We start from the raw sequence: 27,731 nt of genomic DNA on the forward strand, positions 1-27,731 counted from the left end.
AAAACCACTAAAGGCCCAGACAAACCAAACCGACATCAGAGAACTCGCGGCGACGAAGGCCACAAGTTGCGACGCCTCTTTGTGTTGGCCGACAAGTTGCACTCGAACACACCGCAAAGACTACAGCCGACGGCCACGTACGTTCTGTTACTGCGTGAGATGAAATAACTCTCCCCACCAGCAGGCGGCGGTAGTCTGTATTCATCATTCAAAAAGGACGAGGACGGCGGATATAGAAGCCGTTTTTATGATACGTACATGAAGCAAAGCGGCGTCTGCCGACCATTTTCACACCAATCTCACTCACCACTTAGCTTCATTCCAGATGTTCATGTCGCTGTGAAAATATCCGTGTGTTGGAACGATCAGTTGAAGATGAAACATGAGAAGAGCCTTCTGTGTGTGTCCTCTTGACTTTACTCGTTGCTTTCCTAACTTCCGTTTCTCTTCTCGTGCACCGAGTCGTTTAATCTGAACCACCAATCAGTGATTTCTCTCACCGATGTGCTCCGCCGCCGATTCAACATGCTGAATCGACCGAAAAACCTCCAACACGGGCAGACTAGAACCGACAATGTGGGACACACTTCAAGAACTAGACAGGCAGACGCTCACGGACGGCCCCAAACTGTCCGACGGCCGACCGACAGCTTGGTCTATCAGGACCTTTAGGTTAATACTCAAAACTTCTACAAAAACGTATAATTAGGTTGTCGGTTCAGGTTTATTATTATACATGTAATTAAAGAATCAATATCATCTATTCCATTATGTGAAATCATAATGTGTTAGGGAGTGGCAGCTCTGGTAGAGACAGAGACGGAGCACACAGGCAGCCTCTTTATCAACTAGCACAAACTCAGAGCAGCAGTATAAACCATCGTTGCCTAAAATCAAGAGTAAATATAATATAAAACTCCTCATAGACCAATCCAAGATCCACAATCTTTCAAGAGAAAAAACCCCAGAATGCTCATTTCAGTGCAGCACAATACGTGGCAAGCAGCCAGAGCCGGAGGGACGGCCAACGGAAAGGCAAGTCAAGCACGTCAAGCCCATATGTCTCCGGATGTCTAATACCCACCGAGGGGCTGTAATAGCCATCCAGTTGGATAAATGTTAAATTTACAGGAGAATCAACCCAAATCAGACTGCTAAATATGCTCTGTTTGGTTAACCCTTTCACCGCCGTGGGCGTGGTTTTATTCTACTGAGGCTTTCTTAACTGTTGGTTAATGTTGAATCATACTCTGCAACAGAGCTGGAGCCATGAAGAGGTCTGCAGGAGAATCAGCTGATTAAAGCTGGACAGACACTGCAGGTATTTACACGTGTTGTTGTTGTACTTCCTCCTCCTGCTGTACGAGGAGATCGTTTTGCGATGTAAAGCCATAGGTTGCAATTTTACTGTACGGTCCCGTCGGCTCCTGCGAGCCGTTCTGGCTGTTGCCGGTTGTCAATAAAGTTTGGTTTGAAAGCTCCGAGGCAGGTAAAGTGTGTTTGCTAACAGAGGTCTGTACGGGTCACGATGCTAACAAGACAGAAACATGCTGCCTTCATCATCTGTACCATCCTGTCTGCTGAAACGTCTAAAAGAACACGTAACGTTAGATGTCTGTTGGTTTATTTAGATCCCCTTTAGCTTTTGCAGAGCAGCAGCTCTTCTTCATGTGGTCCACAGAGTTAAAGGGACTATTTGTAACTTTCAGAAATGCTTGTTAACAGCGACACCTGTGGCCGTGAAATCAACGAAAGTCGGGCGTTGGGCTCGCGCTTGCTCGCTCTAAATAGACATGAACGAGCATCGCTCAACACAGTGAGGCGACACACGTCAGCTAAAAGCACAATATCACTCTATATTTCAGCTGCTTGGCAGTAATGTTAGCTGACCAGACGAATGTCTCTCCATGAATCAATGCTGATACTGTGTTTGCTTCTCCTGCCTCAGCGCAGGCTCAGGCAGCGGGGCTCTGCAGCGAGAAACTCGTCTCCCTCCGCCCGCAGCCGGAGTGAACAGGAAGACACCGGCACCCGGTCGGTAACGAGACGATAACGTTTCTCTCTGCGGAGCCCCGTCACTTCACAAGACACGGGAAACCTCTGTTGGTCTGGAGGAGCTGCAGCAGTTATTTCTGCACAAACGTCCACTGTACATTCACTAGATATTCTCAGAGCTAAACTAACTCTTCTGCAGTGTGGAGTGAGCGCGCGTTCACGTCTAGAGGTGGAGCGAGTACGCGAGTACGCGAGAACGCGCGCGCTGTCTGAGTGAAGGCAAGCAGGCAGAGGAGACGAGGCTCCGGCCACACGCGAGCGCACATATGCGAACGCGCATGTGTCCCGACCCGGTACATTTATACGCTTAGAAAGTTACAAACAGTCCCTTTAACGTTACCAGATACGCCGGGAATATTTTACTAACTTATTCTGAGGAAACGCAAGTTTGGTATCGTAGTTTATATTTTACCGGAGCTTATATTTTAGACTTCAGTGGACGTCAGGTAGTTAGTTCCAGTTTTAGCCTTAGGCGGTCCGCAGAGACCGATAGGTAACGTACAAACGCTAGCGTTAGCGTCTGTTTTCCCTCCAGAATGTAAAGGAACGGAGGATATACTGTAAATCAACAGAAATTTCCATTTTAGGGTTGAAGAAAATGTCCGTAAACTTAACGGAAAATGTCCCGGTAATTTTCTGCCAGGACATTGTCTGTTTTTCTACCGATGATTTTTTTCTTAGACTGTAGCCTACATTGTTATCTTAACGCTCTGATTACTGTAAAAGGAGGAGAAAAAAGGCGCTGACGTCGGGGAATCGGCTCGTGGCTCTGCTTCAGCTGTGTTAGAGTCTGTGGACTGACGACCAAAACTTCTGACAACAATTCATGTGACTGTCCGACGGCCGGTCGGGAGGAGTTAATCGGTCTTCGGTCCCCCCCGTACGCTGCACGGCAAAGAACGGCAGACGAAGCTGAAATTCGGTCCGACTCTAAAATGAGTTGTGCGGCTCAAAATTCTGTCCAGAAACGGACTCAAAGCTTACAGTGTACGCCGAGCTTTAGGGAAACAACAACCGGGCAGAAGCCCTCAGAAATGAGTCAGGGGAAATCAGTGAGGATATTTTTTGGTAAAATTCACTTAAAATAATTATCCTCTTTTCCTAAAACATCCTCCCATTGTTCCATTTTAACAGACATGCAGTCTGTTACTACGGTTACTTTAGAGGATGTGTAACTGGAGGAAACACCATGATTAGTCTTTTCTAAGAGGCTGTATGTAGGAACTGCTGCTCCTCACTGAGTGAATTATGACTCCCAATACTCTGATTAAAGAGCAGCGTCAGGACGATGCTGCTTTTCTCCTTAATGCTGCTTTTTCTCCTTCAAAAGCAGCTCCGTCATCTGGCTTTAATAGGTCAATTTATATTAAACGCATTTCATTAGAGGGGAGAGGAGACAAGGAGACAAGGAGAGGAGAGGTTAGGAGAAGGATGGGGAGAGGAGAAGAGAGGATGAGGAGAGGAGAAGAGAGGAGAGGAGAGGAGAGGAGAGGAGAGGAGAGGAGAGGAGAGGAGAGGAGAGGAGAGGAGAGGAGAGGAGAGGAGGTGACGGAGAGGAGGGGAGAGAGGAGAGGAGAGGAGAGGAGAGGAGAGGAGAGGAGAGGAGAGGAGAGGAGAGGAGAGGAGAGGAGAGGAGAGGAGAGGAGAGGAGAGGAGAGGAGAGGAGGATGTGGAGAGATGAAGAGAGGAGAGGATGCCAGAGAGGAGGATGTGGAAAAACGAGGAGAGGAGAAGATGGAGGAAAGGCAGAAAGTGTAACAGAAAAGGTAATGTTGGTTTTTATTTGATTTAGTTTTTCATTGTTTATATTGTAATTTAAATGTGTTAAATATCTGTTTGTATATTTGCTGCGTGCAGCGCGGAGGAAGCTACAACTACATCACATGAATACATCTGTGAGTCCTTGAAGAAGGACGGAGCAGGATGAGAACAGTAGATGGATGAAGTTAGGTAACCAAAGTGGGTCAGCTCAGTGTCCAGCTTGAATTAAGCATCTTAACACGGACTAATCTCACACACTGAGTCCAGTCGGAGACGTGGACGCTGAGGGACGGAGACACTCTACTCGACATGTAATGAAGCCGTTTCCATGCAGCTCTGATTCTGTGAGTAACCCTGAATACGTTAAACCAATTAAACAATTAACGGCACATTCGTGGCCACAGATGCAGCGTCCCACCTGCGGAAGAGAAGTAGGACGAAGCAGCGACGATCCCAGTAGTATTTAGTGTAATTTGTCTTCTCTTGACATAAACAGCTCTGTGTGAGTCCCTGTGAGAGCAGAAGTGTCGTCTGTGCACATTTAAGAAGCCGATGTCAGAACGAGGTCTGTTGAGCTCCGGCTCCTGTTTCTATCTGGAGCTTTCTGGAACTATTTTAACTCCCAACAAGTTATATCTGAGGCTTATACTGTAGATGTAGCACACTATCTTTAATTCCTGACAAGGGCTGATTCACACTTTGCAGAATATCAGATTATTCTTGGTTTGAGATCCGTTATAGTTGTTCTTTAAAAGGTCCAGCGCACCACACAGGTGTTATTCTGAATAATTAGACTTAGACTGGATTCACATGAGGTCATCAAACCTCATGAACCAATAAGGTTTAATCTCTCCCATTCGAACAAGTGCAACAAAACAAACAGGAGGGCCAGACAGACAGAACATACACTTGGTCAAAATTAGACCACAAAGTCTCTCAGTTTGGAGACTAATTTATCTTTAACTCAAGTGAAACTTGTCTCATCAACCTTGTTTTCATGGCCCCTTGGACTGTCACATCCATGTGTCTCTACAACATTACCATACTAGATTTAAATGGGGGGGGAAAACTACAGAAATACTGTGAACATACACATGAGCCAGCTACGCCAACGCCAGAAAAGAACTCTGGATTTCGTTCAATGGCGATGTTTTTAACGTGAAATAATGTTAAAATGACTTCTTCCTTCGCATGATGGCCATTAAAGCTGCAGTAGGCAGAATATATTTTTGGCATCAGTGGGCAAAAATTCCATAATAACCTTTCAGCATATTGTAATTCAAGTGTTCTGAGAGATAACTAGACTTCTGCTCCTCCTCATGGCTCTGTTTTCAGGCTTTAGAACATCTAGCCAGTGACGGGAGACTTTGACCAATCACAGGTGATTTCATTGAGAGAGCGAGCGTTCCTATTGGCTGTTCCCTCAACAGATTTCACAATGGCGGTGGCGTCACAAACTTTCTCATTTTCCAACTAAACCGTGTACTACAAGATGATTCTGAGAACATGTGAGGAGAAAAATAGGCATTAAGGTAACAGAATATTGATTCATATCTGATCAGCGCTGCCTAGTTTGACCGTTTGGTCGGAGTTCAGAGTGATTGACAGCCGGCTCTCATCGACGGCAGCTGGACAGCAGACCTCACATCAGCTCTTACTGCTTGTTTTCCTCCGGTCTGTGAAATCTTGCAGATGCCGTTAGGAGCACCGCAGGACACAGAGGAACGGGATTTTTTTCAGGTTACCTGTCTCATGTACTACTGTCACCATGTAGCGACCGTTTTATAAAAATAACTTTTTTTAATCATATTTGCTCCAATCTCACCACTTCAGCTTTAAGGTTAGGGAACTGTCATGATAATGGCAAATAAAGGGAGAGAGACTTCATTCTCTGCTCGGGTAGACATATAGTCCTCTATATTTTTACATAGACAATAGTTGTTTGCTGCTATATTAGCGCACTGGATATCGTATAATATGACCTTTAAGGTTAACACTGCTTTGCAGGTCTGTGACGGCCCATCCACTACTGCGACCTCAACACGGTTACTTTAGGTTCACTAAACACAAAGGGAACAACTTCCTGCATTGACAATGAACGTTTGCACTGGACGTAAAGTGTGTGTTGCAGATTCATCCGATATGACCAGCATTGATAGGGATATTAATGAAAGAATGACTGAATAAATGTTGTATTAAAGTACAAAATAGAGAAACAACTTGCACAACTTTCACAGTCAAATCTTCAGACCTTCTTTGTCTAATTCATCTGACATAAATGTTCACTATATAGTAGTGCAGAAATCAAAGGAAATACCAGTTCAATAGTCCATCTTCTTCTTTTCCAGGATTCAAAATTAAACAACCATTCCAGTTTTTGATCGTCTGAACACCAGAATATTTCAGGGTTTAGTCGCACCATTTCATAAAAATCTCGCTCTCTTAAATCATCATAACTTGTACGGTGAATTATATCAGGCTGGTGCCACAAACCCAAGAGACGGATACACAAAGCCCCATACCAGCGTCCCATTATTTGTTCCTTTAGCCTCATTTGCAAACCACAGTCACGATTGTCTCAGTGGGTTCAGAGCAGAACTGTATCCTCGAGAGATGCATGTATCCTGAAATAAATCAGGCGAGGAGCATGAAGAACAAGGGCCGAGGTTCAATTCCCAGATGAAGCCAGACCAGGTGGACCGGTGAGTGTTTGCCTATTTTTGTTGCTGCGCGTTGGACTGAACCGTCCGTCTCTCCAGGTGGTTTCCCTGCCTCCCACCACGGTGGGACAGGTAGCAGAAATAAAATGGTAAAAATAAATAAATGAAAGGGTTGTCAGCAAAACGAAGAAAAATAAAACCCTTATTCCTGCCAAAAAGCTTTCTCTGAATTCCTCTGATTATGGAGAGTGAAGACAAGAGGTAAGACAAGAATGACCAAAATATAGTCAAATACTGCAGAAACAACGACATCAACAGCTTGTTTGTTAGATACATTTAAAGTTAAAATAAAGTAAATGAAACAATTTGTCATACATTGCTGCCTTTTAATAACTGTTCAGTTCCATAAAGCTGGTCCTGGTCCTATACCGTTATTCCAGCCCCGTCACACAGCAGTTCGCGAAATAGTCGCAAAATTTAATGTATTGATTCGTGTACATAAAGACACATTTAAAAAAAATTTCGAGATGGTTCGTAATCCATGTAATTGTGAACCGGGAAGAACGGCCCGTAGGCAGGCGGTCGGGGTGGATCAAAAAACGCAGGATTTTCGCCCGGGAGACCGGTGTTCATGTCCCGTGTGAAACCAGAAGTCAAAGTTGATTTATTTGTCACGTAACTTCTGTACTTAAAGATAGGGTCGACGATGTTGGAAATCTAGCACAATGTGAAAGTAGCATCGCCTCAGGAGCTCCGTCTAAACCCCCCCCCACCCCTTGGGGGTGCACGAGCACCGCCGCATCGTAACTACTTCACAGACACAGAGCGGAGAGAGGACCTCAACTCAACAACGCTACCTCATGACCAGTAACCGCGGCAGTGCTACTGCAGGGCTGAGTTTTCTCTTCCATTCTCCAGGAAACGTGCGGTGGCGACGCGCTTTGAGTTCAGGCTGGTGCACGCCAAGGGTAGAGTACGAGCAGGGAGGCAGAGAGGCATCTGATTGGTTCTTTCTAAGCGGACCGCGAGGCAGTGATTGGTAGACGTTTGTACAGGATTACAGCAGCTTACAGTCCTTTTTGTTGTCTGGAACGCAGCATTAGTTTGACGAGAGCAGAGAAAATAGGAATACACATAAGAGAGGAACCCATAAAATTGGTGTTATTTTAACCCAAACCACAATCTTTTCCTAAAGCTTACTAAGTAGTTTTATTTTGAAAAGACTGACTACAGATTGTGACACGTGCATCACTTGAAAATGCCCGAAAAATACGGTGTTGAAAGTCGTGCAGAGCGTCACGAACAAAAAAGGGAAATTTGTGCACGAATCAAATAGATTAAATTTTGCGACTATTTCACAAACTGCTGTGAGACTGTGTTGGTTATTTACAGTTTTACATGTCTACAATTTACAGTAGTTGTGTGAAATAATGTCACTGTACTTTCACAGTAAATGACTGGCTACAAGTTGCATTACTTTCACAGTAAGTTATTGTGAAATGACAGCTGTATGCTGTGACCTCACAGTGTATTACTGTATGTAATGTATACAGTATATGCTGCTGTAGATTTACAGTGTAAACTGTAATATCACAGTTAAAGCCTGATGTCATTATAATGTAATTTAATGTGAATTATTACAGTTGCATCTTGTGAAATCATGGAAATAATTTACGGTGTATTAATATGAATATGATGAAAACTTTTCAGGAGAGTACTGTAACATATACAGTTAGAAACAATCACTCTAGAAATACTACAGTATATATTACTGGCAGTCCTAGCTGTAGTATTAGACTGTAAATCCTCACACTCTACTGCAGAATACTGTCATAACTCACAGTAATAAACTATAAGTAAATTACAGTAGTGACACCGTAGACAGAACAAATCTTTTACAGTGGAAAACTACGAGAGATGAAGTGAAGAGAAGGGCAAAAAGAAAAGGAAAGATGACAACATGAGGAAAGAAGAAAAGAAAAAGAACAAGAACAAAAGAAAGACTGAAAGGAGAAATCAGAAAAGTAAGGAGGGGAGGAGACAAAAGAGGACAATATAACAAGGTGAGGAGCTAAAAATGTGCTGAGAGGAAGGTAAAGAGGAAGAGGAGGAGGAGGAGGAGGAGGAGGAGGAGGAGGGATGTATAGAGGAGGCAGGAAATAAGGTCAGATAGGAAGTGAGAGAAGAGATAGCAGAATGACAAAAAGGAGACGAGGAGAGGAACGGAGCGAGCGAGCGATTGAAAGGATGAGATAAGGAGGTGGAGGAAGATGAAAAAGAGGAGAACGGGGACAGAGGGAGATAGTGAGAGGGCGAGGAGGAGGAGATATACGAAGGAGGGAGGACGGAGAACGGAACAGTCTGTTTTCTCTGTTCCCTCGCTGAACTCTGAACAACTCCTCAGTGTGTATAAGTGAGCATAGAGTGAAGACACAGGTATCATATGAAAGTAGAACATCTAATGAATCCATCAGTACCAACCAGGTCATGCTAACTTGTAGTGAAGGAGGCTAAATAACGCTCCAAACCGCGCTACATTTTTGCGAGGTTAAACCTGGCATGGCCACTTTCAAAGGGGTCCCTTGACCTCTGACCTCCAGATATGTGAATGTAAATGGGTTCTATGGGTACCCACGAGGCTCCCCTTTACAGACATGCCCACTTTATGATAATCACATGCAAACTAGAGACCTAGAGCATTCAGAGGATGGATGGATCAAACTAGAGACCTAGAGCATTCAGAGGATGGATGGATCAGACTAGAGACCTAGAGCATTCAGAGGATGGATGGATCAGACTAGAGACCTAGAGCATTCAGAGGATGGATGGATCAGACTAGAGACCTAGAGCATTCAGAGGATGGATGGCTTTCCTAGCTAGATTGATAATAAAGGTTTTTTTTGAGTAGTTCACACAACAGAAGTGCTCGCCATCCAATCACCGAAAAAAATGCAATTCTTGCAGAAATCTAAAAAAATGTCAAAAGGTTTTGATCCCAAATCACAGCATGGCTTTTTCTCTGGTGTTCCTCAAGGTCTTGGTGTCTTAATGTGGTATTTTGGAGGGATTATTGATCATTATTATCAATTCTCCAGTGGTAAAAAATGGTTAAATTTAGCACCAAATCTGTGTAACAAATGGTATCAACACAAAAATTGCTGCAACAACTTATGAGACATAATAGAGCATGGGGATCATATACTTCTATTATAATGTTCTAAACCCTTATACACTTTCACAATTTATTTTGCATCTCAAATTAATCTCCAGGTTCCAGCTTTCAGATGATGTACACCACTTCTATGTGACATCTACAGTTAACCTGCTATCTCCCCCTAAAGACCCCTTGGACCCTCCTAAAGAAGACTAGAACGGCTCTATTGTGGCTCTCAGAGGGTTAATGCACTGTGTGGTTATCTGAAGGAGGTGAGGACGCTGAAGCACATCGATGCTGATGTTCATTGTTCGGGACACAGTTTGGATCCTACGGAGTCTAAATGTGGGAAACGGCGTGCTGCAGTCGTAATTCACTTAAAGTAAGAAGACAGGTGGATTTTTACATAAAAATCTTGCTGAGTGCAGCTTTAATGTGCTTAAAAGCCATTTAAAGTTTAAACTCATTTACTAAGTCAATATATCTCCAGTGTAATGTAAGAGTGTGTGTGTGTGTGTGTGTGTGTGTGTGTGTGTGTGTGTGTGTGTGTGTGCTCGCCATAAATGTCCCCAGTGTAACGGTTTCATTGAGAAAAAAGCTGAGGCATGAAGGGTGAGGCGGTGCCCTCGCTAAACGGGAGTGGCTGGCTGCCGGCCAATCACAAAGAGGGGGCGACCCTGAGTGACAGCTGGAGAGAGAGAGAGAGAGAGAGAGAGAGAGACAGAGAGAGAGAGAGCTCTTTGAAGAAACTGAATGTCATCCACCACAAACGATGCTGCCGTCACCCTCGTTCACTCATTCAGCTTTCACTTCATAAAACACTAGTTTACTCCACAGAGAGCCGTAAACGGAGATGATTCATCATGATTTAGCATCATCTCCAGCAGGTGTCTGGTCATTTCTATCGCAGGTGTATTGTGAGATTTAAAAAAATAGTCCTCAGAATTATGACAGCGTCACTCAGACTTAATTTTCCAGGTCCGCAAATTTCATGGTAATTAAGTGATAATTGGCAAATAACCTATTTGAAATATTTGGAAATTACTGACAAATTACACCAATATTTACCTCAAAAGTTAAGTATATGCTAAAATAGCATACAATGGTTAAAATAGGGCCCTTAACACAAATGTAACCTGGTAGCTATTGTCATGATTCAGGGAGTTTTTAAAGACATTTTAAAAGAAGTTAATTATTATCTATTTATCAGCAGAGATGGAAATAAAGCATATCAATTAACTTTGTATTCTTCTCCTGTAAATGTATTAAATAAAATACCAGCTATTGGGAAATAGCAGAAAATGAAGTGTCATTTATTCACTCGTTTTCATGACAGGTGACCTCTTGCCGCCGTGCGAACAGGGTCTGAAATGAACTTTTTTTCACTTCCTGACACTCATAAATTTGATCTGCCACTTTTGAAATCTCTGCGCTAAATGACGGGATAATATTTAAGATCTGAGGTCATTCAATGTTTGATATATTTTACATAAAAAACAGTATATACACGGTAAATTGCAGTGTTTGAATTACACCGTCGCTTCTGGGGGAGCCCTATTTTTCTTGGGTGGGAGGATACCGTACACAGTACTGTACTGTACTTTGTTATGTCATCTATAGCGGATATTTGCATAAAAACACAGAATTTAAATGATTATGATTATTTAAATATTTGCTTTGATTAAAAGAAATCTTGGCAAGCTGCTTAGAGCTCGTGTTAGAAAGTTAAACAGGTCATAATTCTCGCTCAAATAAAGCGTCTTGAGATAACTTCTGTTATGATTTGACGTTATATAAATATAAATTGAATTGAATTTGAATAACATATTTTATATTGCCGTGAAAACATCTCCTACAAACAACTGCATTTATTCAAGCTTCTCGCCAAAAAACTTATTTTACAAGATTACATTTGAACACATCATGATAACGTTGTAATTTACCTTCGCCCAAAAGTCATTTTTACCGAGCAGAGCTTCACTGCCTCATAATAATAACTCAATGGCACCTCCGTTAACGTTAGTAGCTCCGCTATTTATCCAATCAGGACTGTGCTGCCCACCGGCTGCTAACAGCTAACGTTACTAACTCTCCTCCTGTTGGTTTGTTGTTCACAGTGTCGCATTATCAGGGAAAAAATAGGGTGCGTCCTACAGGTTTAGTAGCGCCATGCTTTTAAGCGCTTTTTTTCTGTTCGCCGTGTCTCTGGTACGAATCAAACTGAAACATGATACAGCGTGCGTACGCGTCATTGTGCATGCGTGACTGTCGGAAAGCATCAATAAGAGGAATCTATAGACACGGAGGCATGAGATGCCAACGAATCAGACAACTGAGAAACTTAAATGAATAACTGCGTTATGGTGGAAAAGTCCAACATCTTGAAGTTCAAACTCACCAGCTGAGCAACAAAACGTGCACATGCTGTTCTGTAAGATAACTGAACCCAGAAGGATAAATAATAAACGTGTAGTGAGCCTCCATGAAGACTAAAACGTTGCTGTTTTAGATGGAGAATTTCACTCCACTAATGAATTACTTTGATTTGCAATTTGAGTGAGAGAACAAAAAGGCTTTCCAAATCTCCACCACTGCCATTATTGCCAGGCTGCGCAGCCCAACCCTAAACACACCGCCATCCAACAAAGGCCTTCCTCTCCGAGCAGAGAAACGGCTGTGTCATTACAGGAAGATAGCTGTGACTAAGACTATTAGCTAATTGATAGACTGACTGCTGCAGCCGGCCGCCCGGGCTGACACAACAAAACCAACGTCGCATAGCGTCTGCAATAATCATTTCAGACCTCCGAGAGACGTCCTCAAAACACCGCTGAAGTTTCCTTAGAAAGAAGAACAAAAAAAATCAAACATTATGTGCCGCACTTTAATTTTGAAAGTACATCTAAACCGCCAGCACAGAAAAAACGCTGAAAATGCAAACCTATCCTCACACAGCACGATGTGAACGGGCTCTAATAGAAATGGTGTACATTAAGCAAGCAGCCAAACACCCCCCCTCCTTCCAGTCTCCTCTCAGGGGCCACAACTCAAACGGTTTGATTTACAGCACCTCCGTTGTGATAGTATATAAGTGGAAGAAGTCATTTGTTTCATAGCGCTGCTCTCTATACTCTATACTGAAATCTAGAGTTACTCTACATTTTTAACACAGTCTGACGGCAGTTTGGGAAATAGATACAAAATTGAATATACCATATTCTCGTGACGCTCAGCACGACTTTCAACAACAGATTCTTTGTGCGTTTTCCTACGCATGTCCAGCAACGCATGACGCACCTGTCAATTTCTGCTCCAGTCTTTTCAAAATAAAACTGCTTAGTTAGGTTTAGGAAAAGCTTGACTTGGTTTGGTTTAGGCAACAAACTACTTAGTTACGTTTAGGAAAAGCTTGACTTGGTTAGGTTTAGGCAACAAACTACTTAGTTACGTTTATGAAAAGATCAACTTGGTTAGGTTTAGGCAACAAAATACTTAGTTAGGTTTAGGAAAAGATCAACTTGGTTAGGTTTAGGCAACAAACTACTTAGTTAGGTTTAGGACAAGATCAACTTGGTTTGGTTTAGGCAACAAACTACTTAGTTAGGTTTAGGACAAGATCAACTTGGTTTGGTTTAGGCAACAAACTACTTAGTTAGGTTTAGGAAAAGATCAACTTGGTTAGGTTTAGGCAACAAACTACTTAGTTAGGTTTATGAAAAGATCAACTTGGTTAGGTTTAGGCAACAAACTACTTAGTTACATTTAGGAAAAGCTTGACTTGGTTATGTTTAGGCAACAAACTACTTAGTTAGCGTTAGGAAACGATCAACTTGGTTATGTTTAGGCAACAAACTACTTAGTTAGCGTTAGGAAAAGATCGCGGTTTGGGTTAAAATAACTCTGGAAGTGACGTAACTTCACGGAAGTTATGTGACAAATAAATCAGCTTTGACTTCTGGTTTCACACGGGAGACGAACGCCGGTCTCCTGGGTGAAATGTGTGTGTGTTTTTTTGCCCCACTTATCCACCCCGACCCTACACGGCGTTCGCCGCTCTCTATACTTCCTGGTTCACAACAAGGAGGGTGATAAGAGGAGATGTCACCCATCATCAATGCGTCATATCTTTGGAAGTACAAAACATGCACGGTAAAATCTGGTCTGTACTCGCCGAGATTGAGCCAATCGCAACGCACGACGGCAGCTCCAGTTACCCAAATGTAGGAAGACGATGAAGGTCAAAGTTGTGATTATCTGTCAGGTTCTCTGATCACATTTGTGGATAATGTTGTGGAAATGCTGAAAGGGTTAAGTGTTTTAATACAGTATGATGACAGTGTGCATCAATGCATGAAGTACATGCATTTCCCTCTGCGTGGTTCTGGAACAGCGTATTTGTTTAAAGTGCTGCGTTGTGCACAGTTCGCTCCTCAGAGAGAACAAACACGTTCCCGGTGGACTTCTCCTCATTAAAATAAAGGACGAATCAATGATTTCTAAAACTTCTGTTTATCCAGGAGGAGAGTTTGCTGAGCAGTCAGGCGTTTTCTGCAGAAGAGCTTCACAGTCTCTGCTGCACATATTTACATCTGAAATCTCCCCACAGTTACCGGCTTTCAATGGGATTTCTGCACATGTGGACTGATGGTGACAAATATGAAAACACAGTTTCTTTGACTTTGTAACATTTAAAGGGACTGTATGTAAGACTGTCATGCATGCTCGCAAGTGCCTTTATTTTCAGCTCCGTTACTGGGTTAACAGTGTGCAACCGTAGCTAACGTTTGGTTAGAAATGGAATCCGTTAACGCCGACAAACGACCAGCCGCCACCAGAACACAGACCAACACAAACTCCACAAAACTAGGATCAGCGTCGGCCAGGCCTCATACAGGGCTCGAGCACAAGCGCGAGCAACAGGACGCTGACTGACGTTGACTTAACGACCACAGGTGTTACTGTTAACAAGCAATTTCTGATTCTTACATAGAGTCCCTTTGTTGGGTTGGACAGTAAATGCACCACAGGGGCAGTGGATGCTTCACAGCAGCCAACTGCTTCCAATGCTTAGGATGGGTTAAACACAGAGGTCAAATGTCATGTATGTATACAAGGGTATAATAACCCTTGTATAAACTAAAACTGAAACTAAAACTGAAACTAGAATGGCACTCGGAGAGCGCAGACCTCCGCCAAGCCTGAGTATGAATGGTCCCCCCCCCCTCTCCGTTCAGCCTGCGCCATCATCCACGTGTATTTGTGTTTATGTTGAGATCAGCTGTACGTAGCAGAGCATCGTAAAACACTTCATTCAAACTGGACAGAAACAAAATAAAACTCACCTAAACCGTCGTCGTTACTCTTTCCAACAATCACCAAGTGTGCTTTGGTCGAACTCAACTGGAATTTCACAGTTTAATGTGAAAAAACACTGATGTTTTGTCATGGTGTGAGCCGGACTGGTCAAAATGTTTAACTGTTTTCTCACTACGTCAACCCTGGAAATGTTTCTTCTCTGTTTTGTTGACACTGACTTCTTACTGGACTACATCAGAATGACAGTTTTGTCCAGCTGAAGGCAGAATGTGAATCACACTGAGCTTTTTAGATTCACATTTCAACAGCATGTCAACGTTTACTGGGGAAAGTCCATACTGTACGATACTGTGAGGATATGCACATACAGTATAGATACAGTACATTTATTCGTGTAGCAGTGTGTTACATGTACTATACACACAAACAACTTTCATATAAAGTCATAATGAACTGACAATAAAATGTTTTGTCTTTTTAAAAACCCAACAATGAAAAAAGAAAACCTGCGGTAGTTTTACATTTATGGAATTTTCATGTACCTCTGGCTGATTTTGGATCATTTTGCATGTGACGACTCAAACGATGAAATAAAGTTTAGAAGTAGTGAAGAGGACGACGGTTTCAATGAGAGTCAACTCATCAGTTCAGATCAGTAAGACGTGTACATGTAGTGGTTATTGTTCTGACAAAATAAATGACAAATTCTAATCTGATGTGAGCAACAAACTCTTTGTTCAGAGATTTGAGCTCATTGATTTGAAAAAAGTAATGATAAAAACAGTAAATAAGGTGTGATGTGTTCCTGTTTATGGAAGGTGGTGTATCTGTAGTAGTAGTCCTCTACTGACACGTTGTGGTCACATGAGGTACTACACTACTACTATCTCTGTAGTACTACACACTGACACACAGCGGTGGAGAGTAACTCGGCACATTGACTGTTCTGTGTACTTCACTACAGTTTTGTGGTAATTAATGTTTCATTTTTTGTTCCTTTATACTTCTATACCGCTACGATTGATTTAGATTAATAATACAAAATATATCAACAGATAAATCATGATGTAATAGTACAGGTTAAAGCTAAATACTTACTCATATATACTGTACATATATCTATATCTACACACGCATTCATATACATATCCATTCAGGCACATTCGCTTACACAATCACAATTATCTATTCTATTATATGTTGACCTTTATCGACATTATTGATTTTATTAATTTTAGTTTATCTCCAATCTCCACCCTGAATCAAAGTATCCCACCCACCTTCAAAGATTATATTCTGTTCTTTATTCCTCTTAACATCTTTCTCAAGAACCCGCTGATGCTTCAAAATCATCTTGAAACGTTCACAGTGTTTAATCTTTTTATAGCTTTAAATATATACATGCTTCCCCATCATCATAACGAGGATGTTGTTCAGGTCTTTTCCTTCTTCATCATCCCTTAAATCACCAAACAGAAAGGATAAAGGACAACTATAGAAATTTGATTTGTAAACTGAGATCCACTTTTCAACTTTAATCCAAAATAATGCAACTTCCTTCCAATACCAAAATAAACGAATGTCCGACTCCTCTTCCTCCTCTTCCTCCTCACAGAATCTACACAAGTCACATTGTTGGATGCCCCATTTTTTTTTTGCATTTTCTTAGTAGGCAAGTATTTGTAGATTAGTTTAAGTTGTAAAATTCTAATGGAGACATCCAAAGAAGTTGTGTAAATACATGCAGACACTTTCCCTCATGTGATACATGAACATGAACTGAACAGCTGCTGGTGCAGCAGATGTGTTTTTGAGTCGCAGGTATAACTGATATATTTTCTTGTTTATTTTCAGAGTATTTCATGATAGTATATCATGATAATACTTTTGTACTTTTATTTAAAGGTAACGGCAGTAACGGCTAAAGTGCTGACGGAGCTTACAATGTTAACAATGCTAACAAAGGAGGGTGGGTGCTACGCTTCCACAACGACGGAGGGTCAGGGGGTCGGGACAGCGCCATCGGTGGTAAACGGTTATTATCGCGTTCAATTTGACAGCCCTACAAATACTACTACTAAAAATATTAATAATTATTTTATTTTTTATATATATATATATATGTATATATATATATATATATACAGTGCATCCGGAAAGTATTCACAGCGCTTCACTTTTTCCACATTTTGTTATGTTACAGCCTTATTCCAAAATGGATTAAATTCATTTTTTTCCTCAAAATTCTACACACAATACCCCATAATGATATCGGAAAAAAGTTTTTTTTAAATTTTTGCAAATTCATTAAAAATAAAAAATGGGAGAAACTGCCAAAGAAATAGGTGTGCCAAGCTCGTAGCATCATACTCAAAAAGACTTGAGGCTGTAATTGCTGCCAAAGGTGCTTCAACAAAGTATTGAGCAAAGGCTGTGAATGCTTATGTACATGTTATATTTTCGTTCTTTATTTTTAATAAATTTGCAAAAATTTTAAACAAACTTTTTTCACTTTGTCATTATGGGGTATTGTGTGTAGCATTTTGAGGAAAAAAATTAATTTAATCCATTTTGGAATAAGGCTGTAACATAACAAAATGTGGAAAAAGTGAAGCGCTGTGAATAGATTCCGGATGCACTGTATTTTTATCATTTCCCCTCATCTTCCCTCCAGTTTGCTGAGCCTCCACTTTGAAAATCACCGTCCTAAACCGCAACGAACCTCCAAACCCTCGACACTGGGTTTCTAATCTTTACAGTTTTTCTCATTTACTTTAGCTCAAAACAATGAGCTGAAATCTCTGAACAATTTATCATTCATTCAAGCAAATTGCACAAGTTTTGGCGCACGTGTGCAAAAAGAATAAGTCCAGTCCAATAACCACCTGAACATGCCTATCTGATCTGAACTGATGAGTTGACTCTCAGTGAAACCGTCGTCCTCTTCACAACTTCTAAACTTTATTTCATCGTTTGAGCCGTCACATGCAAAATGATGCATTCAGTTATCAAAATCTGTCAGACATGCATGAATATTCCATAAATATCTATGATGAGGAGGTACGATCTGTTGTTTCTGAACTGACTACAGTAGTTTTGTTCATTGTTTCAGGGTTGTTGTTGTTGTTGTTGTTGTTGTGTACAAATATGGAACACCAAAATACATATTATCAAGAGCTTGTTATCCTTAGAAAATTCTAAAAGGAAATCATCATCACATTTAATTCATGATGTCTAATTATCTTTTGATATGTTTAGATATATTTTCTTTTGTATGTTTTTTTGTATGTATTTCATTGTTTTTATTGATTGTTTTCCACCGTTTGGTTCGTTTTTCTGCACATTTTGTGTGCTTGTTGTTGTTGTGGTATTTATTAAAATATTGTTAGTTTAGTTATTTTTTTATTTTTTTGTTTATTGTTTTTTTTCATGACACATTTCTTGTTTTTTTCATTGACTGGATTTTGTGCGGTTTTATGTGTGTACAAATAAATTAAACTTGAACTTAAACTTAAGTTGTTGTTGTTTTCTGACACCGATGTCATTTTGTTCATTGATGTCAAAATGTTTTGTTCAGCGTTTATGACTTTACATGAAAGATCAAAAGAGAACTTTCTGTTTGTAACACATTGCTACACAAATAAATGTACTGTATAAGATAGGATCAAATATTCCTTTATTAGTGCCACAGTGTACAGCAGCAGAGGGGATCGTGCAGAAACACTAAGCATCGGTAAAAACAAAAGTGAAACAAAATATGAACAATTTAAATAGAAGGAAATATAAAAAATAGGAACAATATAACAGTATTGACAATAAACACACTATTAATTTAACTGCATAAGTCGAAAAATGATATTGCACAGTGATTGGAATGGAATGAAATTCCACCTTAAAGTATAGCACAGTATGAATTACACCTGAGTAGTACTGATCGGTGTACAGTCGGTGTACAGTATAGTGCAGTATACAGTAGTAGCAGCATGCATACAAATGTGCATATCCTTTTTCTATGTGGCTATTACTGTATCGTACAGTATTGACTTTCCCCAGTAAACGTTGACCTGCTGTTGAAATGTGAATCTAAAGAGCTCAGTGTGATTCACATTCAGCTTTCAGGTAGACCAGTACGACTCACACCATGACAACACAACTTCTCATTTTGGTGCCGTTGGCCAGTTAACTGACACAATAACTGGTTTAGAAGCATGAATGAAGTGTTTTGGGTGAGTTACTACTTTTTGAAAACATGCAAAAGAGTTGTGATGTCCAATCAAACAGTTGTGACAACTGAACTCACAGTTTAGAGGAAGTTAAGACTGTTTCAAAATAAGAGCCAAAGTGACTGAGAAAAACTGTAAATCAAGTCCTTTGTGTGGGCGCGGTGCCCGCCTGCGTCACCGTGTGTCAGCATGACGCATTCGGTCCTGTAGCACTTTGCTCACACACGCACGCACACACGCACGCACGCACACACACACACACACACACACACACACACACACACACACACACACACACACACACACACACACAGACACACAGCTGTATTCTCTTGAACACATCAAATCAAACACACATCACAGCTAACTTGATCACTTCTCAGCATCAACACCAGAGGGCAGCAGAGTCCCACATGAGGACTCCGACACCTCCTCCTCACACTGTGGTCCACTGTGTGTGTGTGTGTGTGTGTGCGTGTGTGTGTGTGTGTGTGTGTGTGGGCAGGTCAGGGTGAAATAAAGGAGAGGAAGTGGGGTGAGTCACTGAGGATTTGGATGAAAGGGATAAATGAGAGATGAAGGCTTCTGTAAAGGAAGCCTGATAATTTGAGACGAACAAAGCGGCAACCTCTCGTTACAAACAGCCGTCCTCTCTGACGGCCGCTGAACCGAAACCTCTTTGGGACGAGGGCGTCGAGGACGCGAGGGGCAAACCCAGGAGACCGGCGGGAGCAGCCGAGCATGGTGACGTATAAAGAGGTTAAATTAAAGGGGAAACGTTTAACCCTTTAGAGACCCACTATAGACCCGTTTCTCTCCTTTTTCAGGGGGTGTTTAGGGGAGATAGCAGGTCAACAGTAGATGTCACATAGAAGTGGTGTACATCATCTGAAAGCTGGAACCTGGAGATTAATTTGAGATGCAGCTCAGCACTGAGGGTCAAGATGTTCTAGTCATAAATCTGAAATGAACATGAATGAATGAATGAATAACGCAAACTCGTTTTAACGCCACTAATTTCTTTAAAGCATTGCCGCAGATCATTCGGAGGTTGTAGCGGCCTCAGTTTTAAAGATAGAGTGAAGATACTGGTATCATATGAAACTATAAAACCTAAAGAATCCATCGGTACCAACCATGTCATACTACCTTGTCGCCAAAGAGGCTAAGTAACGCTCCAAACTTGTACTAAATTTTAGCGAGGAAAACCTGTCATGTCCATTTTCAAAGTGGTCCCTTGACCTCTGACCTCCAGATCAGTGAATGTAAATGGGTTCTATGGGTACCCACGAGTCTCCCCTTTACAGACATGCCCACTTTATGATCATCACATGCAGAAATAAACATTAATTAAAAAGTATATAAGGGCTAAGATCATTATGATAGAAGTATATGTTGGTCATCCCCATGCTCTGTTATGTCTCATAAGTTGTTGCAGCAGTTTTTGGGTTGATACCATTTGTTACACAGATTTGGTGCTAAATTTAACCATTTCTTTACCACTGGAGAATTGATAAAAATGATCAATAATCCCTCCAAAATACCACATTAAGACACCAAGACCTTGAGGAACACCATAGATAAAGACATGCTGTGATTTGGGATAAAAAACTTTTTACATTTTTGAGATTTCTGCAAGGTTTGCATTTTTCGGCGATTGGATGGCGAGCACTTGTGTTGGTTCCAATCAAATAAAAGGTTGCAACAACAAACTGTAACTCTTGTTTGTTAGAGTTTTTTCATTTTGAGAGAAACACGTCTTAGAACATGTTGAATGATACGTGTGTGTGAAGAGAGAAAACTGTGACGGAGCAGTTTCGACTGCACAACGACTGCAACGATTCTCAACCACGTCTCCTACAAAGTACGTTCATATCACACTAATCTGTTTTTCCAGCTACGTTTTGATGGGAAACATAATTGCAGTCTGGATTATGTTCACTGACGACAGAAAGTGTTGTTTTTGAACAACATGCTATTTATAGGGACGCTGATTTAAACTGGAGACCAGTGAGAACTGTGTCCGGAGTCTAAATCACACGTTTCGGTTTATAGAAGACAAAAGATCATCGTTTCATTAAATGTTAAATAAGTAAATTCTTCTTGTTCGTCGCTACAAGTCATTATTCACTTTTTCAATATTACACCAAGACCACAATCTCTCCCCAAACGGTTGCCCTGAGTCCCCGAACGCAACCATAAAAAGGTTTAATCATGCTTCGGTTGCTACGAGCGGATATTATACTGCAGGAGTGGATACTGTAGGAAGAATGAATTCAATATGTTGTCAGTGAACATTTAGAAGATAAGTTCATTTAAAAAAGTTTCTCTGATGTTGATATATTAAAAAAAAGATTCAGGTGTAAATTAGTATTATTTTTAGGAGACAAATGCATCGATCTAGAAACCAGTTTACTTCTGACCTTCACCCAACTGAATAAACTCAATTTCACTTTAGAACTCTACATAGCTCCGTTCTCTTCATCCAACCATGGTCAGCTCCATCGGGGCCGTTTCAATGCAGAGAACATAAATGTCAGTATCTGGGTGCTCTACAGTCGTAGCGTCGGCCCATTTGACCACGGAGACGAGAGCAACGGCCGGCTCCACCGCCACGTTACCGCGATACGACAACGTTTCCTGCTAACTTTTCAGCCTTTTTTTCGGAAATATTTCAGACATTTGTTTGGACATATTTTGGCATTTTTCTTTGACATATTTTTGGGCCATATTTCGGTCATACTTCGGCATATTTTAGGCATTTTTTTTTACATTTTTCGGTCTTTTTTTAAGATTTGTTTTGCGGATATATTTTGGCTTTTTTCTGATTTTTTTCAGCCTTATTTTCTGACACATTTTGGCCTTTTTTAGAAGTTAGCATGCAGCTTAAGCTCTGCTTTTCCTGTCAACGTGTGAAACCCAAAGTGTTTCCATCCTTTACTGGATGTGTAGTGTTTACCACGCTGGATTTAACATGTGAGGGTGCAGGTCGTATCCACGCTGACCCTCCAACAGTTATCTACATTCTCGTTTGCGGCTCGCTGCGGTTTGTTTTGGTTGACGGATACGGAACGGATACGGAACGGATACGGAACGGATACGGAACGGATATGACGTCACGTTACTCAAACTACAAAAATAAAAGTGGTAACTTCCTTCTACCTCTGCATAGACTCAGATGAAGCAAATATATCGCTTCTGGCATTAAAACATCTATTTTAGAAGATTTTGGCCGTATCACCCCGCCCTAACTAGAAGGCCACTCTGAGAGCGCCGACCTCCACCAAAGCCGTTTATACAAAGGAAAAATAATGCGTGTATCCGCCACGTGATTCGGATCAAAGCTTAAAGCGTTCTTCGTTGGTCCGTTCTGCACCCTTCCACCAAGTTTCATGAAACCTGGGCGAGTAGTTTTTGCGTACTCCTGCTGACAAACAGACAAACTAACTGAACCGAGAACATCACCTCCTCGGTGGAGGTAATAAACCCGAGCGGCCCGTTGGAAGAGAGGTGGGCGGGAAACTAAATCACTTCTCATGAAAACCAAACAACCTTGGGTGGAAAAAAGAAGTCATCAATGTGCTTCATAGGCAAACTGTCACATCAATTTATCACTAAAACAGCAGCGAGTAGATGCCGCTAATCAGAATACTAATTCTCAGACTGAGAGGAGGAAGAGGGAGGAGACAGAAGGGAGAGGGAGAGAGAGAAAGAGAGTAAAGAGGGAAGGGTGATAGAGAAAGAGTGGATATAAGAGAGGAGAAGAAATGTGAGGAGAGGACAGGGCTGGTGGTGAATGGAGAGGAGAGGTGGAAGATGAGAGAGAGAGAGCGAGAGAGACGGAGGATAAATATTAAAATGAATGATGTGCACTCTGGAAGCAGAAGTGCAGCTGGCAGCAGAGTGGCGTCGCCAAGCCAGCAAAACAAACTGACTGATGCTGGCACTAATACAACACAACAGAAAGACAGTCACTGAGGGACGGACGGGGGGACGGAGAGACGGAGAGACGGAGAGACGGAGAGACGGAGAGACTGTCACATCACACTGTCTCTGAAACGTTTAACATGTATGTGGTTTTACCAAATATGTTTCTACGTTCAAACACGGCAAGTCCAGCAAGCATTACGATCTCGTTCAGCTCAGAAGTCATGGAGGTGGTGGAGGTGGATGGAGGTTGTGGAGGTGGATGGAGGTGGTGGAGGTGGATGGAGGGGGTCGAGGTGGATGGAGGGGGTACGGCAGGGTCTCAAATTAAAGGCCTTGTTTCTAAACACATTAGAAATGTTGGAAATTAATGAGTGAAAACATGTTGCAGAGGCTGTGAACATTGTAGTACTGGATTGTGGAGTTAGACCGTTAAATTGTTTTTCGCCAGTTTTGTGTTCAGGATTTTTTGGGCGGGGCTGAAATCGTGGCTCGATGACGCAGTGGAGCCATCCTTAACATAACCCCCACCCGTCTTCACAAACCTGGTTTTGGAACGGCAAAAGAGAAGTCCAGGAAAATGACAAAGTGTCAGAGTACGGAGTACCAGCGCCACGAATGTCTTAGAGACATCCAGGACCACAAAAGCAAGCACTTTGTCCAAGACCCCGGGAAGCGGCGAGGTCTGGACGGGGGGGCGCTGTAAAGCTTGCGGAGGAAATGCGCCCGGCGGGGGCCAGCCAGCGCCGTGGAGAGGTCCGGCGTGGGGATCCTCAAACACCAAGCGGATGTCCCTAACCCGTACGAGTTGAATCCCCCGGGCAGAATGCGCGGACGCCACCCGTTTACCTCTCAACGGTTTCACACCCTCTTGACCCTTCTCTTCAAAGTTCTTTTCAACTTTCCCTTCAGGTACCTGTCGACTATCGGTCTCGTGCCACCCCGGCCCGTTACCGTCCTCACACTGTCCACGGGCTGAGCCTCGATCAGAAGGACTCAGGCCCCCGAGCGACACCGGGCAAGCTGTCTTCCATACGCCACATTTCCCCCAATCTGCCTGTCGGACGTGGATTTGGTGCTGAGCTCCTCCCTCTTCGTGCTTGTGGGCGTCTCACTGCTGATTTCTCCATGATTTCGATCATTCAAATTTGGCTGGGTGGTTAGTAAGACATTTTTCTGAGGTGTGACAAACCCAGAATGCAGATTTATTATTGCTTTACACAAACTTTAAGTTTTTTCGGCAGATCACTGAACACTTCTAGCCGGACACTCAGTTTTTTTTGTCTTCCACTTATGAAATCTATGTAGAACGCTTTAGACTTTTTTTTTTTTTTTAAAGATTATTTTTTGCCTTTATTGAGAGTGATAGTGATAGTGGTGAAAGGGGGGGAGAGAGAGGGGATGACATGCAGAAAGGGCCACAGGTCGGATTCGAACCCCGGGCCGCTGCAGCAAGGACTCACCTATTTGATACATGGGGCGCCCATTCTACCAGGTGAGCTACCGCGGCGCCCCCGCTTTAGACCTTTTTTTAAATAATATTTCTTAATTAGGGTTGTCAATCGGTTAAAATAGTTTATCACAATTAATCGCACATTTTAGTCACGTCAATGTGCGTCACACAGCATCACACTGGAAAAGGGGTGAAACATTAGTGTGTTCACCCGGGTGTCATGTTTCCATCACTGCCGATCGGAGCTGGAGCCGAATAATAGAGTCATTCGTCCTGGGAATGAACGGCGATTGTGACTTTTCCCACTAAAGACAAAAGCCAGATGTTAGTGGGTTGTTTGTCCAGTAGGTCTCTCTCTCTCTCTTTCTCTCTTTCTCTCTCTCTCTCTCTCTCTATCTCTCTCAAGACCACTGGGTCCTCGATGCCTGGTGTCTGGATATGAAGGGGACAAAAGAATCACTATGTATGTAATGTTTATTATGCACTGGAAACGGGTGAAGAAGAGAAAGTGTGTTCTATCTGATAACACACACACACACACACACACACACACACACACACACACACACACACTGTCTCTGTGTGTGTGTGTGTGTGTGTGTGTGTGTGTGTGTGTGTGTGTTGGTGGTGTGGAGGTGACAGATTCTGGCAAGAAGTTGTAGCTTCAGCGTGAGGGCACTGCTAATAACCGCCACCTCCCACTGAGGGGAAAGAGGAGGAGAGACGAGGAAAGAGAGAGAGGAGGAGAACAAAACACAGAGAACTATGTTCCTGTAGTTTCATTTGTTTTCTTTGAGCCTCACAACGACGTTTAAATCAGAACGAACACGTTTATATCACATAACCTGTTTCTATTGTACGTCTCTAGTTTGTCATATAATGCTCAACTTCACAAATCAGGTATACTCTTTAAGTAATAACTATAAAAACTATAAGTAATAATCAAATCATCATCTGGGTAAGGTATTTATACTGTAATTGTATATGTGGTCTTTAACACTGAGAGCCACAATAGACCCGTTTCTAGTCTTCTTTAGGAGGTCCAGGGGGTCTTTAGGGGGAGATAGCAGGTCAACAGTAGACGTCACATAGAAGTGGTGAACATCATCTGAAAGCTGGAAACCTGAAGATTAATCTGAGATGCAGCTCAGCACTGTGTGTCAAGTTGTTCAAGTCATAAATCAGAAATAAACATGAATGAATATAATAACACGTTAACGCAAATTCATTTTAACGCCACTCATTTCTTTAAAGCATTAACGCAATCGATCATTTGGAGGTTGTAGCGACCTCAGCTTTAAAGCTAGAGTGAAGATACTGGCATCATATGAAACTACAGAACCTGATGAATCCATCGGTACCAACCATGTCATACTAGCTGGTCATGAAGGAGGTTAAATAACGCTCCAAAGTTGGGCAACAATTTCTGCGAGGAAAAACTGTCATGGCCATTTTCAAAGGGGTCCCTTGACCTCTGACCTCCAGATCAGTGAATGTAAATGGGTTCTATGGGTACCCACGAGTCTCTCCTTTACAGACATGCCCACTTTATGATAATCACATGCAGTTTGGGGCAAGTCATAGTCAAGTCAGCACACTGACACACTGACAGCTGTTGTTGCCTGTTGGGCTGCAGTTTGCCATGTTATGATCTGAGCATATTGTTTTATGCTAAATGCAGTACCTGTGAGGGTTTCTGGATCAATATCTGTCATTGATTTGTGTTGTTAAGTGATTTTGAACAGATAAAAACATGTGTGATTAATTTTCGATTAATCACGATTAGATATTTAAATCATAAACCTAATATTAAAGCGTATTTTCCGTGTTGCAACCAGTTTCTTCTCTGTCACTGAGCTGTCAGCATGATAGCAGGTGTTCTCCTGCAGTAAACTTTAAAACAGAGACCGCTATATTCACGATATCAACCAAAACAAACAAAGTGTTTTCCACTAGATACACACAGAACGGATGTGTTAGTTATTGTTGTTTCTTAATTATGTTCTCATTGATAAGGAGACTCTTTGAATGACGTCCAACGTCAGATGAGTGATTCCTCACATTAATAAAAGAAAAGTAAATGAATCCATCGGTTATAATGATTTCTCCTTGCTGGAGGCTTTTCATTTTGTTGAATCTCCGTGTTTTAATGAGGTCTGTCTCACTTCAACGACATCACATGATCCAAAAAACAAAGAGACACTTTCACTTCTAAATCCCAATGTCAAAGAGGGAATGGCAGATTGAGCAGGTTTATTTAAAGAGGAATAATGCAGCGGTCTGCTTGTTTTTGGATCATATAATGTCACGGGGAAAGACGTCATCTCTTGCTCCAACATGCTTCCACGCTCCGCAGGTCAACTCTTCCCTCTGACCCGGTCTGTGCGTCAGGCGTTCTCAGTTTACTGTGACCTTTAGGAAGGTCACAGCCTAAAAAGCACATTTACAGTATCGGAGTGCTGGTGGCAGCAAAGAGGTTAAAGAAATATGAGAATGACCGGGACAGCGTCTGGAAAAATAGAACAGGGTAAGGAAAAAAGTTGCTTCTCACTTCCACAACAACCTACAATGAACCCTCTGAGAACCTCGTTTCTAGTCTTCTTTAGGGGGTCCAGGGGGTCTTTAGGGGGAGATAGCAGGTCAACAGTAGACGTCACATAGAAGTGGTGTACATCATCTGAAAGCTGGAAACCTGGAGATTCATTTTAGATGCAGCTCAGCACTGTGGGTCAAGATGTTCTAGTCATAAATCAGAAATAAACATGAATTCATGATTTAAAATGAATTGTAGAAGTGTATAAGGGTTTAGAACATGATGATATAAGTATATGATGGTCATCCCCATGCTCTATTATGTCTCATAAGTTGTTGCAGCAGTTTTTGGGTTGATATCATTTGTTACACAGATTTAGTGCTAAATTTAACCATTTTTTTACCACTGGAGAATTGATAAAAATGATCAATAATCCCTCCAAAATCCCACATTAAGACACCAAGACCTTGAGGAACACTGTAGAAAAAGCCATGCTGTGATTTGGGATCAAAAACTTTTGACAATTTGGAGATTTCTGCAAGAATTGCATTTTTTTTTGTTGATTGGATTGGATGGCGAGCACTTGTGTTGTGTAAACTGCTCAGAAACCCCCTTATTGACAGTTTTTCCAAACCAAAATTTAGTGCAG

At 41.9% G+C, this 27,731-nt stretch overlaps 2 protein-coding genes across 19 annotated transcripts in view; one reads left to right on the forward strand and one right to left on the reverse strand.

Moving 5' to 3' along the window:
* The window catches only part of nacc1b (nucleus accumbens associated 1, BEN and BTB (POZ) domain containing b), a 303,884-nt gene extending 288,902 nt beyond the window's left edge, over positions 1-14,982 (forward strand). The window contains exon 10 of the mRNA XM_074631190.1: positions 14,909-14,982. The gene's annotated coding sequence lies outside the window, so the exon portion shown is untranslated. The remainder of the gene's footprint in view (positions 1-14,908) is intronic.
* Positions 1-27,731, reverse strand: part of cacna1ab (calcium channel, voltage-dependent, P/Q type, alpha 1A subunit, b) — a 257,077-nt gene that overhangs the window by 190,023 nt on the left and 39,323 nt on the right. The gene's annotated exons all lie outside the window — the stretch shown is intronic.

Source organism: Sebastes fasciatus, chromosome 3, assembly GCF_043250625.1.
Source record: "Sebastes fasciatus isolate fSebFas1 chromosome 3, fSebFas1.pri, whole genome shotgun sequence".
Classification (NCBI taxonomy): domain Eukaryota; kingdom Metazoa; phylum Chordata; class Actinopteri; order Perciformes; family Sebastidae; genus Sebastes; species Sebastes fasciatus.